General features: G+C 44.2%; 1 protein-coding gene and 1 pseudogene across 1 annotated transcript in view; one reads left to right on the top strand and one right to left on the bottom strand.

Annotated features, from left to right (window-relative positions):
• LOC126209864 (uncharacterized) overlaps positions 1–24,244 on the bottom strand; it is a 457,624-nt gene that overhangs the window by 185,423 nt on the left and 247,957 nt on the right. The window lies entirely within an intron of this gene.
• LOC126210686 (5S ribosomal RNA) lies at positions 17,471–17,588 on the top strand (annotated as a pseudogene).

The following is a 24,244-nucleotide window of genomic DNA, read 5'->3' as shown; positions in this document are numbered from 1 at the left end:
GTCTGGTGTGAGACGTTCCCGGGGTGTCCACTGGGGGCCGAACCGCACATTAACCCTGGGTTCGGTGTGAGGCGGCGGTGGGGTGAGTTGATAGCTGTAGCCTGTTGTGGGGTTGTGAACCACTGAGGCCTATGACGGGGATGAAGCCTCTCCATCATTTCTAGGTCCCCAGTTCCATGCAATACAATACAATTTCATATGAACATGGCTCTAGAAACGCTTTGTTTCCAAGTTCTAATTTTCTCCAACTCATTAATCATGGGGAACACACAAGAACACGATGTTAGAATCATGAGGAACATGCACTGTTTGTGACGTCTGTTTAAGTTGTACGCCACCAGTGTTTTGTCCCTAATGCCATGCGACGTACATCATTGCTTCAACTTTTATAGTCCTGTCTTCCTCAGTTGCGTGTTATTACGGTATATTAATAATTTTTACTTATGGACCGTCTGACAGCAACTGAATAAAACACAATTTTAGTGCCATACGCGTTTCGCCTTTATTTTCTGCAAGGCATCATCAGTGGCCTGGAACACACACACACACACACACACACACACACACACACACACAAACGCATACACGAACAGACCACAGATACTTCAATAGTTACACTCATAAGTTTGGCTATAACATTCGATCTTTGGCAAAAACATTTGACAGTCGGTAACAGAAACCAAAACATTGCTTTAAAACAGGCGTTCAGTGCATAGTGTTGTGGAATGGGGAAAAAACCGTAAATTGGCGTTCGTAAGAAGAAGAACAACACCAAAAATGCAACATGAGCGTAATATGTAGGAAATTGTCCACGCAACCTGTAAGTGCAGTTCAAAGCATTACTACTTAATAGGAAATACCAACCATCAGAACTGTTTATAACCTATAGGCACAATGACAAAAATGTAAATAAAATAGCTAACATATGTACATATTCCAGGCCACTGATGATGCCTTGCAGAAAATAAGGCGAAACGCGTATGGCACTAAAATTGTGTTTTATTCAGTTGCTGTCAGACGGTCCATAAGTAAAAATTATTAATATACCGTAACATCATTGCTTGTTTGCAGATAACATCAACTGTTCCAGCGACCACTACGACCGCTGCAAGCATACAGGTTACTACGTAGATTTAATCACAGACATGGCTCATGCAGTGGAAGAGTACGCAAATGAAGAGATGGCAGATGCCCATTTGACATCTGGATTGTCTGATGTCAATGGCGCTCGTGCTCAACGATTGTATCAGTACAGATTTCCAGGACGAAGGTGCCAGGATAGGAAAACGATTGCGGCCACTGATCATCGACTTAGAGAAAATGGGGGATTTGAGCCCTATACTCGCGACTGGGACAGGCCTAGAAGGACGAGGACATCGCAACAGGAGGTGGCAATTCTTCGTGCAGTTGACCAAGACCCTAGAGTCAGTACAAGACATGTAGCTGCAACACTCAACGTTGACCACTTGGTTGTCTGGCAAGTGTTAACAAGAGCAGCTGTATCCAAACCATTTACTGAATGTGCAGACACTATCAACAGCTGATTTTGCAGCACAGGTATTCATCTGACAGTGATTTATTCAACAGAATGTCAACCTTAATTTTAGTGCAACGGTGCTGTTCACAGATCAGGCGTTGTTTCAACGAGGTCAGATTGTAAATTTTCACAATCGGCATGTATGGACAGACGTCAGTCCTCACTCAACTGTTGAAACAACTCATCAACAAAGATTTTCTATCAATGTTTGGGCCGGCATTATTGGTGACTGTTCGCTAAACCTTACTTTCTTCCACCCAGGCTCAATGGACAAAGTTATCATAATTTCGTAGAGAAAGTTCTATCTGACCTGTTAGCAGCCGTGCCTTTAGCTGTGCGACAAAACACTTACTTCATGCGCGATGGAGCACCTCCTCATCTCAGTGTTAATGTCCGTCAGCCTCGAAATATCAGATTCAGTGTCAGATGGATAGGTAGAGATGGACCAATCGCCTGGCCTCCGAGCTCTCCGGACCTAAACCCACTGGACTCTTATTTGTGATGACATTTGAAAGCTCTTATGTATGGACCCCCAGTACGATATGTTCAGACTCTCCATGCCCATGTTGTGGAAGGTTGCGAAACCATACACATTACTGAAGGAATGCATCAGCGCATCCAACATTCACTACGACGGTGGGTTGATGCGTGTATAAGTGTGCACGGAGGGGATATTGAAAATCTCCTGTGCGAAAGAGTTGCATGTGGTAAGCTCGTGCGTTCCACTCGTGTGAATAATGAGTTGGAGACAATGAGTTGTAACATGGAAACACAGCGTTTTTTGACCCATATTTCTATAATATAGTTTCTTCATTTACGTGTGAGGACTGTATCCTGCAATTTGTGCCATACATTTTTGTTACACTCTTTATATCACTGTACTTGCAGAATTATACGAGGGTCACTCCAAAAGAAATGGACACTATTTTTCTTTTAGATCCATCTTTTATTCTACATGTTTGAAAGTTTTACAGTGTATAAATACATCCTTTAGGAACAATACTTTCATTTCTCCACATAATTTTCATCCCCCTCAATTGCCTTACGCCATCTTGGAACCGGCGCCTGTATACCCGCACGGTAAAAATTGGCAGCGTGCGCAAGGGAGTCATCATCTTCAAACCTTGTTCCACGAAGAGAGTCATTCAGTTTCCAAAAGAGATAATAGTCACATGGAGCCAAATCAGGATTGGAAGGCGGGTGTTTCAGTGTTGTCCATCCGATTTTTGTGATCGCTTCCATGGTTTTTTGACTGACACTTGGCCGTGCGTTGTCGTAGAAGAGCGAAACCTCCTGCTTTTCAAATGGCTCTGAGCCCTATGGGACTTAACGTCTGAAGTCATCAGTCCCCTAGAACTCAGAAGTACTTAAACCTAACTAACCTAAGAACATCACACACATCCATGCCCGAGGCAGGATTCGAACCTGCGACCGTATCGGTCGCGCGGTTTCAGACTGAAGCGACTAGAACCGTTCGGCCACTCCGGCCGACCATCCTGCTTTTGTCGATGTGGTCGAACACGACACAGTCGAACTTGAGGTTTCTTCAGTGTCATCACATATGCACCAGAATTTATGGTGGTTACACTTGGCACGATGTCCACAAGCAAGAGTCCTTCGGAATCGAAAAACACCGAAGCCATAACTTTTCCAGCAGAAGGAGTGGTTTTGAATTTTTTTTTCTTGGGTGAATTTGCATGATGCCACTCCATTGGTTGCCTCTTCGTGTCTGGTGAAAAATGAATTCATCTCCACCATTCTCGTACTGTTCCCAAAGTTCGCTGCATACTGTTTTTCTTGTTTCTTTGTGAGCCTCTGTCAACATCCTGCGAACCCACCTGGCACAAACCTTTCTTAACGCCAACACTTTCAGTGTTCTGCAAACATTTCCTTCCCCTATCCCAACGTAGCGTGACAATTCGTTCATTGTGATGCGTCAGTCAGCAGTCACCAATTCGTTAACATTGTCTGGAGTGTATGCAGTACGAGGTCTGCCGCTGCGAGGACAATCCTCAATATTGCCGTGCCCGCTTTCAAGCTGCTTGCCCACCGACTAACTGCACTGTGATCGACAGCAGCATCTCCATACACGTTTTTCAACCTCTTGTGGATGTTTCACACTGTCTCGTTTTCACAGCACAGGAATTCTATGACAGCACGTTGCTTCTGACATGAAGTGTAGGAGCCATCTTGAAGACATACTGTGACTGCGCCACTCACGGGAACAGGTTGAACTAAGTTTGAAAACAAGCGGGAAGGATGTATCTACATACAGTAAAACTTTCACACAAGCAGAATGAAAACTGTATTTTTAGAAGAATAGTGTGCATTTCTTTTGGAGTATCATTGTACAACACATGGTTCGGGAGATATAACGTCCTAAAAATTTAGATGTGTGAGAAACTAGCTTTTTCTTAAAAAGGACACGCAGTATAACTTCATCGTCTGACGTAATGTTTAGTTCGTTACTCTTTTACTACTAACTCTATTCGCAATACACAGTGCTGACAGTCTCTACATATATTACAGACTAGGAGAGGTCCCAAATGGTGCAATAGACCATTTGAAACCATCTATACGGTTATGCAGGCTAAGATCTCGGGTATCACACAGTGCAGCCATTCAATCCGGTATGCCCTCATTTCCGAGTAATTGACGGAAAAAACATTTCGGAATTTTGTGTGACTCTCAGATGCGTTAAAATTGCTGCGCCAAATAGTTGTTTGTGTAGTGTTGTGGAGCCGGTACAGTAGCTCAGCGTGTTCAGTTTAGAGAGTTTTTGTACTAAAAAAATTGAAAACAAGTAGTAGTTTTACATGCAGGAGGTTATGGGTTCGAATCTCGCCAGATTCAGCAAATTTACTGAATTAATTGATTTAAATGTAATTTTTTACTTGTATTCCTTTGTCACATCATCTTAATCACAATATTAATTTCTTTATTTACTTTCATTTTTCTTTCTATCGTTCTTTTTCCACTTGAAATCTCTCTTCATGTGTTTTTAATTAATTTTACGCATTAATTACGATTTAATTTCTTTTGATTTATCACCTTGTTTTTTCGTTCACATTGCGTTAATTGTATCTATTTCTCATTTCGTTTGATCTTCGTTATACGAGGGCCGTTCAGAAAGTAACCTCCGGTTGATTTAAAAAAATACACCAAGTTAAATAAAAATATTTTAATATATACATCTTACAACTACATCTTTGCACTATTTTTCTACATAGTCTCCATAGCGATTGAGGCACTTATCGTATCTCTTCACAAGCTTTGAAATTCCTTCTGCATAAAAATCACCCGCTTGTGCCTGGAGCCAGCCTGTGACCGCATCTTTGAGCTCTTCGTCGTCATCAAACCGTTGTGACCCGAGCCATTTCTTCAAATGCATGAAGAGGTGATAATCACTTGGCGCTAGGTCTGGGCTGTAAGGTGGATGGTTGATAACGTCCCACTTGAAGGACTCAAGAAGGGCCGTTGTTCTGCGAGCAGAGTGAGGACGGGCGTTATCGTGCAAAAAAAACGATACCGGAAGTCAGCATACCACGGCGTTTGTTCTGTATAGCCCGTCGTAACATTTTTATTGTTTCACAGTACACGTCTTGATTAATGGTCGTACCACGTTCCATGAATTCAACCAACAACACCCCTTTGGCATCCCAAAACACCGTTGCCATCAGTTTTCTGGCAGAAAAATCTTGCGAGGCTTTTCTTGGTTTGGTAGGCGAATTTGAATGTGCCCACATCTTTGATTGTTCTTTTGTCTCAGGGTTCACGTACTTAATCCAGGTTTCGTCACCGGTCACGATTCTGTTTAACAATGGTTCTCCTTCGTCCTCATAACGTGACAGAAAGTCTAATGCAGAGGCCATTCTTTGAGTTTTGTGGTGGTCGGTAAGAATTTTGGGCACCCATCGTGCACAGAACTTACGGTAACCCAATCTTGCTGTCACTATCTCGTACAAGAGAGTCTTAGAAATCTGTGGAAAACCAGTAGACAACTCCGACATTGAGAAACGTCGATTTTCACGAACTTTTGCATCAACTGTCTGAACGAGTTCGTCAGTCACCAATGATGGTCTACCACTCCTCTCTTCATCATGAACGTTTTCTCGTCCACTTTTAAATAAACGTACCCATTTACGGACAACTCATTCACTCATAACTCTTGGTCCGTACACGGCACAAAGCTCACGATGAATAGCTGCTGCAGAATATCCTTTGGCTGTAAAAAACCTTATGACAGCACGCACTTCACATTTGGCGGGGTTTTCTATTGCAGCACACATTTCAAACTGCCACAAAAACTAAACTAGCGCAGGTACGACGTTCACTCGACCACGGCTTGATGCCGACTGACCTGTTGAGTGCGTGAACGCACAGATGGCGTCGCTACTCCCCCCACAACCCGCACTGTGACCAATCGGAGGTTACTTTCTGAACCGCCCTCGTACTTACAAAAACTTATTTCATTTAAATCTTCATCTGCATTATTTTGTTCATAGTTCAGTAGGTATTTAGATGATGTTTTAAGCGTCTGTATGAGAATTACCATAAAACAAATGCACAGCAGGAGGGTATGGGTATGGGTTCGAATCTCGCCAGGTTCAGCAAATTTTACTCAATTAATTGATTTAAATGTAATTTTTTATTTGTATTCCTTTGTCACATCATCTTAATCACAATATTAATTTCATTATTTACTCTCATTTTTCTTTCTATCATTCTTTTTCCACTTGAAATCTTTGTTCATGTGTTTTTAATTAATTTTATGCATTAATTTCTTTTGTTTTATCAGCCTGTTTTTCGTTCACATTGCGTTAATTGTATCTATTTGTCATTTCGTTTGATTTTAGTTATACTTACATACACTTCTTTCGTTTAAATCTCCATCTGAATTATTTTGTTCATAGTTCAATAGGTATTTAGATGATGTTTTCAGTGTCTGTATGAAAATTACCATTCAAAAAAATTCACAGCTGATAACGAACACCGCTGCACTGTCAATATATGTAAATTATTTGGTCTTTTGTTTCTTAACTGACCGGAATTTTCAAATAATTGATTTTTGTAATTGATAAATATAATAAAATTCATATTCACAAAAATTCCGACTGGAAAAAGAATGAATAATGGAAAAACGAAACAAATGAAAAACTTCATAATTTGATTAAAATAATGTGGAATAGAAATAAAAAATACATTTAAACCAATTAACAGAATAAATATAATGATTAAAGTCATTTAAATAAAGATTTAGAAAAAAAGTTTCTGGCACCTGACGAGATTCGAATCCACAGGCTCTTGCGCGTGAAACTATTATTCTGTCGATTTTTTTTATAAAAAATCTGATTCTGTTCTATATTGCTCGTTGAATTCGTGCGGGGCAGACGTCCAATGACACCCGCTCAGTCTCTTTGTTGATCCGTTTACTCAGTTATCTTTTATTACAGAGAGCAGCAAACCCTATGACCGAACACGATGAGCTACCGTGCCGGCAGGCCATCCACAGCCTGGCCGGTACACCGCACCTCGGCACTAACCCGCCGGGCGGATTCGTACCGGGGACCGGCACGCCTTCCCACCCGGGAAGCAGCGCGTTAGACCGCGCGGCTAGCTGGCAGACGAGACGTATAACAAGCTTTAGACATAGTTTCAAACGTTTTCTAAACATTTTCTCGCTTACACGCTTAACCTCAAATATTTAACACATTAACTCATTTGTAAAGTAATGAGGTGTTTAAAGCTGTATTAGACATGGGAGCTGGATTCTGTAAAGACTATGGGGTTTACTGATGATGCTGAAAGGATTGGAAACTCAGTTTGTGAGTAAGTATATTACAACTGCAGAACGCGGAAACAGTGTTAATTTTGTTCTTTCCCTCTGTTTTTATTAGGCCTACATCATCTGTTTCTTCGTCTGTTGAACTTCTTGTTGTTGTTGTGGTCTTCAGTCCTGAGACTGGTTTGATGCAGCTCTCCATGCTACTCTATCCTTTGCAAGCTTCTTCATCTCCCAGTACCTACTGCAACCCACATCCTTCTGAATGTGCTTAGTGTATTCATCTCTTGGTCTCCCTCTAAGATTTTTACCCTCCACGCTGCCCTCCAATATTAAGTTGGTGATCCCTTGATGCCTCAGAATATGTCGTACCAACCGGTCCCTTCTTCTAGTCAAGTTGTGCCACAAACTCCTCCCCAATCCTATTCAATACCTCCTCATTAGTTATGTGATCTACCCATCTAATCGTCAGCATTCCTCTGTAACACCACATTTAGAAAGCTTCTATTCTCTTCTTGTCCAGACTATTTATCGTCCATGTTTCACTTTCATACATGGCTACACTCCATACAAATACTTTCAGAAACGACTTCCTGACCCTTAAATCTATACTCGATGTTAATAAATTTCTCTTCTTCAGAAAGGCTTTCCTTGCCATTGCCAGTCTACATTTTATATCCTCTCTACTTCGACCATCATCAGTTATTTTGCTCCCCAAATAGCAAAACTCCTTTACTACTTTAAGTGTCTCATTTCCTAATCTAATTCCCTCAGCATCACCTGACTTAATTCGACTACATTCCATTATCCTCGTTTTGATTTTGCTGATGTTCATCTTATATCCTCCTTTCAAGACACTACCCATTCCGTGCAGCTGCTCTTCCAGGTCCTTTGCTGTCTCTGAAAGAATTACAGTGTCATCTGCGAACCTCAAAGTTTTTATTTCTTCTCCATGGATTTTAAAACCTACTCCGAATTTTTCTTTTGTTTCCTTTATTGCTTGCTCAATATACAGATTGAATAGCATCGGGGAGAGGCTACAACCCTGTCTCACTCCCCTACCAACCACTGCTGCCCTTTCATGCCCCTTGACTCTTATAAACGCCATCTGCTTTCTGTACAAATTGTAAATAGCCTTTCGCTCCCTGTATTTTACCCCTGTCACCTTCAGAATTTGAAAGAGAGTATTCCAGTCAACATTGTCAAAAGTCTACAAATGCTAGAAACGTAGGTTTGCCTTTCCTTAATCTACTTTCTAAGATAAGTCGTAGGGTCAGTATTGCCTCACGTGTTCCAACATTGCTACGGAATCCAAACTGATCTTCCCCGAGGTCGGCTTCTACTAGTTTTTTTTATTCCTCTGTAAAGAATTCGCGTTAGTACTTTGCAGCCGTGACTTATTAAACTGATAGTTCGGTAATTTTCACATCTGTCAACACCTGCTTTCTTTGGGATTGGAATTATTATATTCTTCCTGAAGTCTGAGGGTATTTCGCCTGTCTCATACATCTTGCTCACCGGATGGTAGAGTTTTGTCAAGACTGGCTATCCCAAAGCCGTCAATAGTTCTAATGGAATGTTGTCTATTCCTGGGACCTTGTTTCGCCTCAGGTCGCTCAGTGCTCTGTCAAACTCTTCACACAGTATCATATCTCCGATTTCATCTTCATCTACATCCTCTTCCATTTCCATAATATTGTCCTCAAGTTCCTCGCCCTTGTATAGACCCTCTCTGCTTAGAACTGGGTTTCCATCTGAGCTCTTGATATTCATACAAGTGGTTCTCTTTTCTCCAAAGGTCTTGAACTTCTTAACTACTGCTAATTTTGAAAAGGACTGTACGGCAGAAGATCAGCGATTATCTGTACGTAACGCCGTCCTCGACTCTTTCGTACCATCCACTTGAAGTGTGGCTGTTTGTTACAAGTGTCTTACCTCACGGCGTTTACTCAGCTGAGGCACCGTTCACACAGACACGTAGCCGCGCTCGCATCCATCACGCGAAACACGAACTCGCATTCCTCTGCAGACACGCTAGCCGCCGGCGAGCTCTGCCGGGACTGTTGGGCATTAGAATGATTCCCTCATTACCGCTAGTGACTTGCGGCTTCGGTCACCAGTGGGCGGTTTACGACCAACGAGCGAATTACAAGGCAGGCAGTCAGCGTGGGGCAGACACCTGTTGTCCCAGATAGCAGTGTTCCGGCCGTAAAGCCGAGCTCGACGGTATCTTCAAAGACGTTTGGCCCGGAAGGCTGGTGAGCAAAAAGTGGAGGAGTAAGAGGATGCAGAAGCAGTAGCTGAAGAGAAAGGGCGCACTGCCAGTGGTTCACTGTGAAACTACCTTCATTAATGATACGGTAGTGGCAAATTAAAGACGTGCAGACACTCGGTAGCAATGGTCCCAATTGAATGAATTATTCACGTACTATGAAGGCTGCACATTGTGTACAGTTGTAATCACTGGGCTTTTCATCTCTGAACAGATTATCTCGAACGACAGTTCCACTGCATTATCCTTCTACACATACAATACAGTTTTACAGTACGAATATCAGAAGTGGTCGAGAAATGCGGGCGGTCATAGGACCACGCGTCCTGCAATCATGTCACACACACACACACACACACACACACACACACACACATACACACACACAATGGCAGACATCTCGCAATACAGGTCAGGTCACACTACAGGCCTATCGATGGGAACTAACCAACTCTCTGAACAGGTGGTTGGGTAGTGTTGTTCGCTGAATGCCATCTTGAAATGCTGCAGGCACATGACGCGGTAAATAGAGTACACTATGTGATCAAAAGTATCCGGGCACACCCAAAAACGTACGTTTTCGTATTAGGTGCATTGTGTTGCCACCTGCTACCAGGTACTCCATATCAGCGGCCTCAGTAGCCATTTGACATCGTGAGAGAGCAGAATGGCACGCTCCGCGGAACTCACGGACTTTGAACGTGGTCAGGTGATTGGGAGTCACTTGTATCATACGCCTGTACGCGAGATTTCCACACTCCTAAACATCCATAGGTCCACTGTCTCCGATGTGATGGTGAAGCGGAAACGTGAAGGGACATGTACAACACAAAAAGCGTACACGCCGACCTCAGTTAAAGAGGGTCGTAATGTGTAATAGCCAGACATCTATCCAGACTATCACACAGGAATTCCAAACTGCATAAGGATCCACCGCAAGTACTATGACAGTTAGGCAGTAGGTGAGAAAACTTTCATGGTCGAGCGGCTGTTCATAAGCCACACATCACGCCGGTAAACGCCAAACGACGCCGCTGATGACCTCGATGTTGAGCGCCCATAAGCCCCCCCCCCCCCAAACGACGCCTCCGTTGGTGTAAGGGGCGTAAAAATGGGACGATTCAACAGTGGGAAAACGCTGTGTGGGGTGAATAATCACGGTACACAAAGTGGCAGGTTCGAATCCTGCCTCGGGCGTGGATGTGTGTGATGTCCTTAGGTTAGTTAGGTTTAAGAAGTTCTAGGGGACTGATGACCTCAGAAGTTAAGTCCCATAGTGCTCAGAGCCATTTTTTTGAAAAATGTGGCGATCCAATGGCAGGGTGTGGGTATGGCGAATGCCCATTGAACCTCATCTGCCAGTGTGTAGTGCCAACAGTAAATGCTTTGTATATGATGTTTTACGGTATTAATATAAAAGAAGGTTGCAAGTGAAGATTTATTTTTTAAATGTTTATTACTTAGTGTAGTACAAAACAACATACCAGTTTTATAAATTATGATTTTTACAAAAATGCACAATAACTTTCAAATCCTCTTGCCTATCTAAATTGTATGACAGTTATCACTGGACCCATTTAGTGAGACGACGCTAGTATTATGACTAAAATCATTTTTTGTAGAAATTTTTATTTTAATAGTAATTATATAACTACTACACGTTTCCCCACTGCATCACTGGCTTATGCATTCAATGCATGCATTTCCCATCTCTTCCTCCCTCTGACTGATTGTCCTCCTCATTCCTCCATTCTTAACCGTCTATCTCCTCCTCTCCATCCTCTCTGTCTCTTCATCTCGCCCTCCATCTCTCTCTTTAATCATTTCCTCCATCCCCTCTCTCTCACCATATCCTCCTCCCTCTCCCTCACTCCATCTCTACTTCCTCCTCTTCCTTTTCTACCTTCTCACTATCCCTCTACATCTTCCATATCCTTATGCATCCCTGCCACTGTCTCTGTCAATTTCCTCCTCTCCCTCACACTGTCTGTCCTCACCTCTATCCATCTCAAACTGTTCCCAGCCATACTCATCGGCGTGTGCGTTCCCTGTAATATATTTCAAAAAAGCAGGCTGATACTACTCCCACGACACGACTGCACTACAGGGTAGGCCACACATCAGGTGCATAAAAATCATTAATTGCCCCTGCATACAGGCTGTCATACTAAGTAGGTCGATAAAGCAGGCTGATAATAGTCGAATACAACACACCTGTCATGCAGGGCAGCCTACATATTGCAGCCGGGAAAAATTTTCTTACGCCTGACATGTAGGTTGCCCTGCATGGCAGGTTTCTGACAGGCTAATAATGTTCCCATGCAACAGGCCTGTCATGCAGGACTGCCTATTCACCTAGAGTTGGGAAAAATACGTTTTTGCCTATCTTGACTCCTGCTGGAACTAGATGATTATAAACCCCACAGTGCTGATACTTGAGAGGGCTGCTGTTTCCCTGCAAAATTTGGATGAAATCGATTCATGGCACCACTAAGTGGCCCATGGCTGCCAGTCAGTATAGACTAACTGTATTGCATCCCTCTTACCACACTTCATTACTTGACCTGCTGCCCATTAGAAAACAAGAATTAATGGTTCATCTTGCCACATGTACTTGGAGGGACTAGCCAACATAAGAACATACTACTCCTAATAGCTGCAATAAATAGTCTGCAAATAAAGCAAATACTTATGTAATGTTGTTCAGTACACCATCCCTTGTGACCAACAGAAACATCTGCACTTATACCTATTACGGGCAACGGCCTTGCCGCAGTGGATACACCGGTTCCCGTCAGATCACTGAAGTTAAGCGCTGTCGGGTGTTGTCGGCACTTGGATGGGTGTCCATCCAGGACGCCATGCGCTGCTCCCTTTTTCCGGGGTGCATTCAGCCTCATGATGCTAACTGAGGAGCTACTCGACCGAATGGTAGCGGCTTCGGTCAAGAATACCTTCATAACGACCGGAAGAACGGTGTGCTGACCCCACGCCCCTCCTACCCGCATCCTCCTCTGAGGATGCCACGGCGGTTGGATGGTCCCGGCAGGCCACTCGTGGCCTGCAGACGGAGTGCTTTACACCTATTACACCCTGTACATATGACAAATTAAGATTACATACGATATTCAAAAGTAGACTAGCATAGACAAAGAGGGTATTCGTGCCTAAAAGAAGTCTACTTTAGACCTTAGTCCGAGGAAGACATTTCTGAGAATGTACGTTTAGAGCACACCATTATATGGCAACGAATTGCGACTGTGGGAAAACCGGAAAAGAAGAGAATAGGGCCGTTTGAGATGTGATTCTGTAGAAGGATGTTGGAAATTATGTAGACTGACAAAATCAGGAGAGAGAGAAGGTTCTCTGAGAAATTGACGAGGAGAGGAGCATGTGGAAACCATTGACACGAAGGAATGAGAGGATGATAGGACATGTGTCAAGACATTAGGGCATAAATTCGGTGATAGCAAAGAGAAGTGTAGGGTGTAAAAACTACAGGCGAAGAAGGAGATTGGAATATACACTTTTGGAAATTGAAATAAGAACACCGTGAATTCATTGTCCCAGGAAGGGGAAACTTTATTGACACATTCCTGGGGTCAGATACATCACATGATCACACTGACAGAACCACAGGCACATAGACACGGGCAACAGAGCATGCACAATGTCGGCACTAGTACAGTGTATATCCACCTTTCGCAGCAATGCAGGCTGCTATTCTCCCATGGAGACGATCGTAGAGCTGCTGGATGTAGTCCTGTGGAACGGCTTGCCATGCCATTTCCACCTGGCGCCTCAGTTGGACCAGTGTTCGTGCTGGACGTGCAGACCGCGTGAGACGACGCTTCATCCAGTCCCAAACATGCTCAATGGGGGACAGATCCGGAGATCTTGCTGGCCAGGGTAGTTGACTTACACCTTCTAGAGCACGTTGGGTGGCACGGGATACATACGGACGTGCATTGTCCTGTTGGAACATCAAGTTCCCTTGCCGGTCTAGGAATGGTAGAACGATGGGTTCGATGACGGTTTGGATGTACCGTGCACTATTCAGTGTCCCCTCGACGATCACCAGTGGTGTACGGCCAGTGTAGGAGATCGCTCCCCACACCATGATGCCGGGTGTTGGCCCTGTGTGCCTCGGTCGTATGCAGTCCTGATTGTGGCGCTCACCTGCACGGCGCCAAACACGCATACGACCATCATTGGCACCAAGGCAGAAGCGACTCTCATCGCTGAAGACGACACGTCTCCATTCGTCCCTCCATTCACGCCTGTCGCGACACCACTGGAGGCGGGCTGCACGATGTTGGGGCGTGAGCGGAAGACGGCCTAACGGTGTGCGGGACCGTAGCCCAGCTTCATGGAGACGGTTGCGAATGGTTCTCGCCGATACCCCAGGAGCAACAGTGTCCCTAATTTGCTGGGAAGTGGCGGTGCGGTCCCCTACGGCACTGCGTAGGATCCTACGGTCTTGGCGTGCATCCGTGCATCGCTGCGGTCCGGTCCCAGGTCGACGGTCACGTGCACCTTCCGCCGACCACTGGCGACAACATCGATGTACTATGGAGACCTCACGCCCCTCGTGTTGAGCAATTCGGCGGTACGTCCACCCGGCCTCCCGCATGCCCACTATACGCCCTCGCTCAAAGTCCGTCAACTGCACATACGGTTCACGTCCACGCTGTCGCGGCATGCTACCAGTGTTAAAGACTGCGATGGAGCTCCGTATGCCACGGCAAACTGGCTGACACTGACGGCGGCGGTGCACAAATTCTGCGCAGCTAGCGCCATTCGACGGCCAACAGCGCGGTTCCTGGTGTGTCCGCTGTGCCGTGCGTGTGATCATTGCTTGTACAGCCCTCTCGCAGTCTCCGGAGCAAGTATGGTGGGTCTGACACACCGGTGTCAATGTGTTCTTTTTTCATTTCCAGGAGTGTATATCAGACGTAATTGAGTCACTTAGGTGGAAGTGCTACTGTGAGGTGAAGAGGTAAGGACAGGATAGGAAGAAAACTACCAAATGTGGAATATCAAGAAAGAGAAGCACGTGAAATACTAGCGGCTTCTTGAGCGGACACACAGCGTGCGTAAAAAACGGCTAGAAGTGGGAAACAGGTGCAGATAGGTGGTATCCTTGAGGCGTGCGACCATTAACCGCTGTATAGTGTACGGGCAATAAATCGGGGGGCACTCGTGCTGGGCATAATAAGGAGTTTACACCATGACAGATGGGTCGTGTAGCGCCAGTGCGCCGAGGCGTTTTCCACTCGTCTTTTTCCCTTTTTTTTCCGTTTTGTGCAGATTTATTCGGATGCGCGTCCTAATTGTAGTGAACCGGTGCTAAATCACGCGTTGCAGGCAGGCTTAACTGCGGTGGTCGGGCGAGCAGTGGGTCTCGTTAGCGTGCGAGGATCGTCACGGTGCGAGCCATCACCGAGTAAGAATTAATGGTATGGATTCTGGGGGTGATAGACAAGTTATATAGCATACTACCACACGTGCCTTTACAGTGGAATCGAGAGGTCAACTCTTTCGGGTATGAAAACTATACAAAATTTCCTACATCTACACCTGCACTTCACGTTACGTTGTTGAATGCTGGAGGGTAGGCAAGTACTCTGCATACGACAGCCAGTTGGCGCTTTTTCTGTTCCAGTCGCGAGTGGTCTGCTGGAAGGCTAATTGTTGAAAGGCCTCCGCGTCGGCTCGAATTTCTCTCGTTTTATATACACCACTGGCCATTAAAATTGCTACACCACGAAGATGACGTGTTACAGACGCGAAATTTAACCGACAGGAAGAAGATGCTGTGATATCCACATCATTAGCTTTTCAGAGCATTCACACAAGGTTGGCGCCGGTGGCGACACCTACAACGTGCTGACATGAGGAAAGTTTCCAACCGATTTCTCATACACAAACACCAGTTGACCGGCGTTCCCTGCCTGAACGTTGTGATGCCTCGTGTAAGGAGGAGAAATGCGTACCATCACGTTTGCGACTTTAATAAAGGTCGGATTGTAGCCTATCGCGATTGCGGTTTATCGTATCGCGACATTGCTGCTCGCGTTGGTCGTGATCCAATGACTGTTGGCAGAATATGGAATCGGTGGGTTCAGGAGGGTAATACGGAACGCCGTGCTGGATCCCAACGGCCTCGTATCACTAGCAATCGAGATGAAAGGCATCTTATCCGCATGGCTATAACGGATCGTGCAGCCACGTCTCCATCCCTGAGTCAACAGATGTCGACGTTTGCAAGACAACAACCATCTGCACGAACAGTTCGACGACCTTTGCAGTAGCATGGACTATCAGCTCGGAGACCGTGGATGCGGTTACCCTTGACGCTGCATCACAGACAGGAGCGCCTGCGATGGTGTACTCAACGACGAACCTGGGTGCACGAATGGCAAAACGTCAATTTTTCGGATGAATCCAGGTTCTATTTACAGCATCATGATGGTCGCATCCGTGTTTGGCGATATCGCGGTGAACGCACATTCGAAGCGTGTATTCGTCATCGCCATACTGGCGTATCATCCGGTGTGACAGTATGGGGTGCCATTGGCTACACGTCTCGTTCACTTCTTGTTCACACTGACGGCACGTTCAACAGTGAACGTTACATTTCAGATGTGTTACGAACCGTGGCTCTACCCTTCATTAGATCCCTGTGAAACCCTACATTTCAGCAGAATAATGCACGACCGCATGTTGCAGGTCCTGTACGGGCCTTTCTGGATACAGGAAATGTTCGACTGCTGTACTGGCCAGCACATTCTCCAGGTCTGTCACGAACAGAAAACGTCTGGTCAATGGTGGCCGAGCAACTGGCTCGTCACAATACGCCAGTCACTAGTCTTGATGAACTGTGGGATCGTGTTGAAGCTGCATGGGCAGCTGTACCTGTACAAATCATCCAAGCTCTGTTTGACTAAATGCCCAGGCGTATCGAGGCCGTTATTACGGCCAGAGGTGGTTGTTCTGGGTACTGATTTCTCTGGATCTATGCAAAAAAATTGCGTGAAAATGTAATCACATGTCAGTTCTAGTACAATATATTTGTGCAATGAATACCCGTTTATCATCTGCATTTCTTCTTGGTGTGGCAATGTTAATGGCCAGTAGTGTAAATGTTCGGTGTCTCTTCTTTCGATCATGGCCGAAAGACAGATACCACGCATTCATATAATTGCTTCGCCTCGACGGGCAATGAATCCACAATCTTCAGTGCGCGTACACATTTCGTTCGACTTCCAGCGGGAATTTAAAACTCTGCAAGCACGGAGGAAATAGACGGGAACTGTGGATAGGTGCCGCTGGAGGGAACGTGAGTCGGCAGGGACAGTCGGCGCATTTCCGATAAACACTGTGTCGAGATGGCGCAGGGGTAAACGCAGCTGTCCAGTACGCCGGAGATACCGAATTCGCGTCCCGGTCCGGCCCTCCTCGCAGCTGATTCTGCACAAAGTCGCGATGCAGCTGGTATAGATCTCTTTCGTTTAGTTTCTTCCACTTCCAACATCAGTTTACACAATTTCTCTCATTTTACCTTTATAGTGTTCTCGGGAGATATACGTAGAAGGAAGCAATATGGGCTGGGCCATGTATCAGTTGTCACCGGCAATCCGTACATTTTGTTGTACCTAGCACAGTGGTGGTGGGCTGTGAACTTGACTAGTGCATAGTATCCATCAGTCAGTTGAAACTAGCAGTTTGAGGTTATGTTGTCTATTGTTATCTGAGAAACAATGGACACAAAGATAACTGCAGAATAGCGCGTATTTGTTTTGGAAACACGGTGGAAACATAACGATAGCGACAGTGCTGATTGTAATTTTTTTCTCGAACGTTTTCCAAACATCCAGCCAACGGCCTTGCCGCAGTGGTAACACCGGTTCCCGTCAGAACACCGAAGTTAAGCGCTGTCGGGCTGGGCTAGCACTTAGATGGGTGACCATCCGGTCTGCCGAGCGCTGTTGGCAAGCGGGGTGCACTCAGCCCTTGTGAGGCAGAGGAGCTACGTGACTGAGACGTGGCGGCTCCCGTCTCGGAGTCTGACCTACGGCCGGGTGAGCGGTGTGCTGACCACATGCCCCTCCATATCCGCGTCCAGTGACACCTGTGGTCTGAGGATGACACGGCGGCCGGTCGGTGCCGTTGCGTTGGTTGGTTGGTTTGGGGAAGGAGACCAGACAGCGTGGTCATCGGTCTCATCAGATTAGGGAAGGATTGGGAAGGAAGTTGGCCGTGCCCTTTCAGAGGAACCATCCCGGCATTTGCCTGGAGTGATTTAGGGAAATCACGGAAAACCTAAATCAGGATGGCCGGACGCGGGATTGAACCGTCGTCCTCCCGAATGCGAGTCCAGTGTCTAACCACTGCGCCACCCCGCTTGGTGGTACCGTTGGGCCTTCATGGCCTGTTCTGGAGGAGTTTAGTTTTTTTTCCAAACATCCAGCCTCCATCTCGACCAGGTATTCGCAAAATAAATTTAAGATTTGAAGAGACTTGGTCTTTAGCGGAGTTTCCTCGTTCAAGTAGGCCAGATGTTACTACAGAGGAAAATCTTGATGTTATAGCGCAGTGTTTTGTGCTGCCATCGACTAAATCTCATAGAAAAGTGTCCAGAAGCAAGTCTAGGATGATTCAGAAAAAGCTGATATTGAGTCCACGTAGGCCTGCTTTACTCCAGAGCCCTAAATCAAGGTGATCCGGACAGAGGAATGGAATTCTGAGAGATGTACACAATCCGACAAGAAGACTATCCAAAGTTTAGCAGAAGCATTATGTGGAACGACGAAGCGACTTTTAATGTGAATGACAGAGTGAAGAGACACAACTGTGTCTATTCTACGAATCCCTATGTGGCAGAGTTAAACTCTGCTGAGTGGGTGTCTGGTCAGCGATATTCAGTGGTGGGCTAATGGGGCCTTATTTCTTTCACCGATACTGCCAGTTCTGTAAATCACCAACATATGTTTCAAGAAGCGTTGTTACATCCGGAAAATAGTCCATTTTTTGAACACCTGCAGCTTATTAACGAAAAGTTGATATAGCAACAAGAGAGTCTTTCTATATGAAAACTTTGATGAATGGACTGGCAGTCGGTGTGTTACTGACTGAATTCCACGATCCCCAGATACCACATCCAGCGAAATTTCAATATGGCTTTATTCCGTCAAGATTCGTGATGTTGACCATCTGAAGGAATGAATCAAATCAGAATTTGAAAACCTACAGTCCTAGAAGATATTCAACAAACTTTGTAAATTAGTGTTGAAAAGACGCAATGTTTGCTTAGAACAGCATGGAAACCACTTTGAGTATCTTTTGTAGGTTCACTGATCTGTGCAAGTATTTCTATGTTGATAATAAATTTGTGTTTTAATTTGTTTACTATCACTGCACCAAGCGCATTTTTGACAACTGACTTTGGGCCCACTCTGTATCCTGGTTGAATCTTTTGAGATTTACAAAAAAATGGCTCTGAGCACTATGGGACTTAACATCTGTGGTCATCAGTCCCCTAGAACTCAGAACTACTTAAACCTAACTAACCTAAGGACATCACACACATCCATGCCCGAGGCAGGATTCGAACCTGCGACCGTAGCAGGCGCGCGGTTCCGGACTGAGCGCCTAGAACCGCGAGACCACCGCGGCCGGCTTTTGAGATTTACAGTAAAAGACACTGTGTAACACACTGCCACACTCAATTAAGCATCTCCGTGACACGTTTGCGCTTACTAAATGAACCTGTGGCGAAATCCACTGCTCTTCTTTGGATCTTCTCTATTTCCTCCTCTGTACAGAGCCCAAACTGACTGGCAGTATTCGAGAATCGACTGAACAGGCAACAAACACATTACTTCCGTGTCATTTATGTCTCACCATCTGACCGCGACAAGTAAATCAGAGAAATTTTCGGACTCGTACAGAAGTTTGTAGAGATTCGTTCTTTCCGCGTGCCACGGTTGAATGGCACATGGCAGGAGGGGAACGGATAGCTGTTGCAGAAGTGCCCTCCGCCACACGTCGCTATAGCCATCGTCACACGGGACGTATTTCTCACCGCGAAGCGCGCCACACGTGTTGTCCCCCGTCATCTGAAGCGACCTCCCTACATCTCACGGAAGATGGCGTGACGTGACGTGCTGCTCAGCGTGATTTCCGACAGCAGACCTCTCTGGCGGCAGTTCTCGGCTTCATCATCTAATGACGCAGTTTGTTTCCGAACACGGACACGCGTAACGCAGCTGCGTTAACTCCGTCAGCGATCGTCAAAGAAGAACGGAGAACATCGCGAAGAAGGTTCAGGACTCTTCGATGGCTTGAAAAAACGATTGGTTGGAGGGGGAAGATTTCGTTTGCTGTGATGTTGACCTGTAGAGGTTATACGTTTACTCAGTTTGTAATGTGGGCATGTCATTTTAAGCCGGCCGAGATGGCCGAGCGGTTCTAGGCGCTACAGTCTGGAACCGCGCGACCGCTACGGTCGCAGGTTCGAATCCTGCCTCGGGCGTGGATGTGTGTGATGTCCTTAGGTTAGTTAGGCTTAAGTAGTTCTAAGTTCTAGGGGACTGATGACCTCAGCAGTTAAGGGGCTGCGGAACGCCCTATACTTGCAATGTTAAAATAACGCTTATAAATTACATCTTTCCTCACAAAGTATTTGAGGTAGGAAGTTGAACTTTTTACAGATTATTTATTGGAATATGGGCTACTACTTAACACAGGGATTTTACAAAATTTTAATTCAGTTATTAAAGATGATATTTTTTCAATTGTAATGAAAATTGACAACATTTTTTTGCAATTTTTATTTATATATTCAAAAATATACAGTTTTTTGGAAAAAGGCTGTGTTAAATTATGCAGAAGGTACTGTGTAACATTTACTGAAAGTTTGAAACAAATATGTTTGGAAGATCCTTAGAAAACATGTAATTAGTGTGAGAAAATAAAAGTTTTGGGAATCGAGCGACAAAGATTGGATTAACTTTTCAGTGCATTCCAGGTCCATATGATGGATTATCTTCATCCTCTGCAAACTCCTCCTCCAGCTTCCTCTTGTTCCTCCTCCTGTTTACTCTTGCTTGTATTTCTAGACTCTTTACAGCCCTGTCTGCAGCCCGAAGGCGTTCCTTGTCTAAAGCAAGCATCGCTCGTACCATGTTAGAACCTATCTTCATTCCCATATTTCTAAATACCTTGCACCTTACAATGTTGCCATCATTGAAAGTCGCAACAGCATCATACACACCAAAGTGAAGTGTTTCTATTCCAACAAATACAGTCTTGGGGATTCTCGACCATATAACACTATTTACACTTTCATTGGGGTTTTGAGTTTTTCCGTGAATACACTTTTTCAACAGTTCAGGTGCTGCTAAGTCTCTGAAAATAGGTTTTATCACCTCCATTATTGCATGAGGTAGACTATGGTTATGAGTGTACACTTCACCAGTTAGCAATCCTTTGTTATATTTACACCAACTGTCTTCTTCTTTAGGACACAAGCTATGTTGGGGATTTTCATCGTCTTTATTGTTTACAGTAATAACACATACCTTTGGCTTTCCAACATTTCTCCTTTTCTTAAAAGCCTTCAGAGGATTTCTAATAACTTTACTTTTACTCATTATTATACTTCAACAAAACAGAGACTCATGAAAAAGAATTAATTACGAATATTTTGAGATAACGACAGAGTAAATAAACATGAAACAATCGACAATCACACCAGCGATATATATTGAACCATCACAGGTTAGCCACAACACATACTTTATCTCACATCACTAAAATGTACCTAATGAACACGGACGTTAATAATAACACCATTTGACAGCAGTTTAACAGCGCCACAGTGGGTCACGCCGATGTAGAACACATTTCAAAAAAAAAATTAAAAATAGTTGTAGTCTTCGGAATTGAATAAATTATATATCTATTAAAAGGTAATAGTCTGCAGATTCAGAAAACGCAAAAAAGTAAAAATTGAACTTTTCATGATTTTGTGCCTTTCCGGAGCCCCTTAAGTCCCATAGTGCTCAGAACCATTTGAACCATTTGTCATTTTCATTTTTGGAATTTACCGATGTGCACGTCAGAGTGAGTAAGAGAGAGAGCAAGTTACGTTACTTTTAAATAATGTTCGGTCTTGTCGTGGCAGTCCAATAAATTGTTAGTTGAAGTGTGGTAGGTGATGGACGTATTCAGTGGTGCTGTGTTGACTTAAGATTATGTCTGTTATATGAAGAAAGATGATATGATATATACATCGAAAGGCGAAAAGAATTTAATTTTGAATAATGTTATTACGTCTGAAGAGAATAAGTCCCAAGTAAGGCTGAAGAGAATAAATCCCAAGTAAGGCTGGAGCTCTGCGCAACTAGTTTCTCGCAATCATTATCATCAGCTAGTTAACTCTCAGAGCTGCCAGAAAGCCCACCTCACTTCCCTGTGTCATGCATTAACATATCAACTGATTAAGCTGTTTGGTTTTTATAGAAATTCTCTGTTAACATTGTACCCTTTTCAAGTCATTGTTCCCATTGTTAAGCATAGTATTGTTCAGACCTAGGTTATGTGTGAAGATCACACGAAATTTTACTGTGACTTTTTGGACACATGCTTCATTCTAAAATCGTTGTCTTACAATATCATTTCATAGGAATAGTCACTCTCCACGTCCCACTGTTTAAAGAAGGTTTATCATTACGTATTACCACAATGCACTATAGGATATGCAACAGTTGTCTTGAAATTTTATTTAAAAATAGAAATCTAGTTTAGCCGTTGCCTGCTTGCTGTTTGCTGTTGTCCTTTCAAGAAATCTGCACCAACGTTGTCAAGACGCGAGATAAGTAGAAATTTTGATTAGGGCCAAATAATGTTTCTCTTTAGTTGCGCATTTAATATGAAGACAATTAATTTCGGACCAGTTACAGATCAGTTCAAATTAGGTTCTTCTTGGCCAAAGGTTAGCATATGAGCTTAAGTTGGATAACAGTTTGTGAGTTTTTAGTTTTGGTAACTCGTAGATTTTGTATAGAGTGGGAGCTAAACTTGGGCTAAGTTTCATACAGAAATATATAGTGAGGAACTTAGAAATTGAATCTCCACTAAACCATTGATTTTAAATTGAATATAGTTAAAGTGTAGTGTCTAATGTCAGTTCATGCTCGCATGAACTCCACGTTCTCGATGTTGTATTGAGTACCATCACTTGAAGTTATGTACATTACCACATAGCTTTCAAGATAAGACCGGTATTCGTTTCACAGTTTCAACTGAATGAAATAGGAGATTTTTTCTAAGATATTGAAGACCATTTAAAACATATTGACCAACAATATACGAACATGAGGCAGTCGATCAAGCCGAGAGATAAGTATATATCTTCGACACGAAGTTTCATAGCAGTTGCAACTTCCTGTGTGTAACTCGTGCTTCCTTTGTGACAAAGACTGGCAGTCACGTTAAGATTTCTGGACACTGGGGAAACATTGTCGCCACTGGCATACGCAACAAGAATTGCAGTAAATACGTTGTTTACAATACGTAACATCGACTGTTGCATTTTATGCTTCTATTAAATTAATAACAAAATGCCAGATTACAAAACAAAATAGCGAAAACGAAATTTGGTAGTAGTCAAATAAGAATATATTTCTGGGAACATCCTCCAGGCTGCGGCTAAGCTGTCTCCGCAGTATCCTTTCCTCCAGGAGTGCTAGTTCTGCAAGTTTCTCAGGAGAGCTTGTGTGAAATTTGGAAGATAGGAGACGAGGTACTGGCGGAATTAAAGCTGTGACGACGGGGCGTGAGTCGTGCTTGGGTAGTTCAGTCGGTAGCCGGCACGGTAGCTCAACGTGTTCGGTCAGAGGGTTATCTACCCCCTGTAATAATAATAATAAAAAGAACTGAGTGAATGAATCAACGATGAACTTCAACGGGTGTCATGGAACGTCCTCCCCGAACAAATGTAACGGACAATAACAAACAAAATGAGATTTTAAAAAAGTCGGTGAGTACTTGCCCGAGAAACCAAAGGTCTCGAGTTCGAGTCTCGGTTCAGCACAGAGTTTCAATCTGCTAGAAAGTTTCATATCAGCGCACACTCCGCTCCAAAGTGAAAAATGGTTCAAATGGCTCTGAGCACTATGGGACTTAACTTCTGAGGTCATCACTCCCCTAGAACTTAGAACTATTTAAACCTGACTAACCTAAGTACATCACACACATCCATGCCCAACTCAGGATTCGAACCTGCGACCGTAGCGGTCGCGCGGTTCCAGACTGTAGAGCCTAGAACCGCACGGCCACACCAGCCGGCTTTTAAAGTCAAGTCAGAAATCTTCACTGGGTTGATAAAATACCAAGAAAAGCAAAAGCGACCATGTACTACACCTATTTCATACTAATCCTAACATACGGTTTAGAAACACGTGCCCTAGTAAACAAAGACCTCAGCAGAATTCAAGCAACAGAAATGAGATTCGTTGGAACTATGAACCAAGCAATTGGAGAGGCCAAAATCAGGATTAAGGTGAATAGAAAAGAAGCTGCTATTGAAGTTCCTTTCACCAGTGTCATAAAGAAACGTAGGATTCAGTGTTGTAATGACACTGAA

The sequence above is a fragment of the Schistocerca nitens genome, chromosome 10 (genome assembly GCF_023898315.1).
Source record: "Schistocerca nitens isolate TAMUIC-IGC-003100 chromosome 10, iqSchNite1.1, whole genome shotgun sequence".
Lineage (NCBI taxonomy): Eukaryota > Metazoa > Arthropoda > Insecta > Orthoptera > Acrididae > Schistocerca > Schistocerca nitens.
Note: the sequence above shows the minus strand (reverse complement) of the source record. Positions and strands in the feature narration are given on the sequence as shown.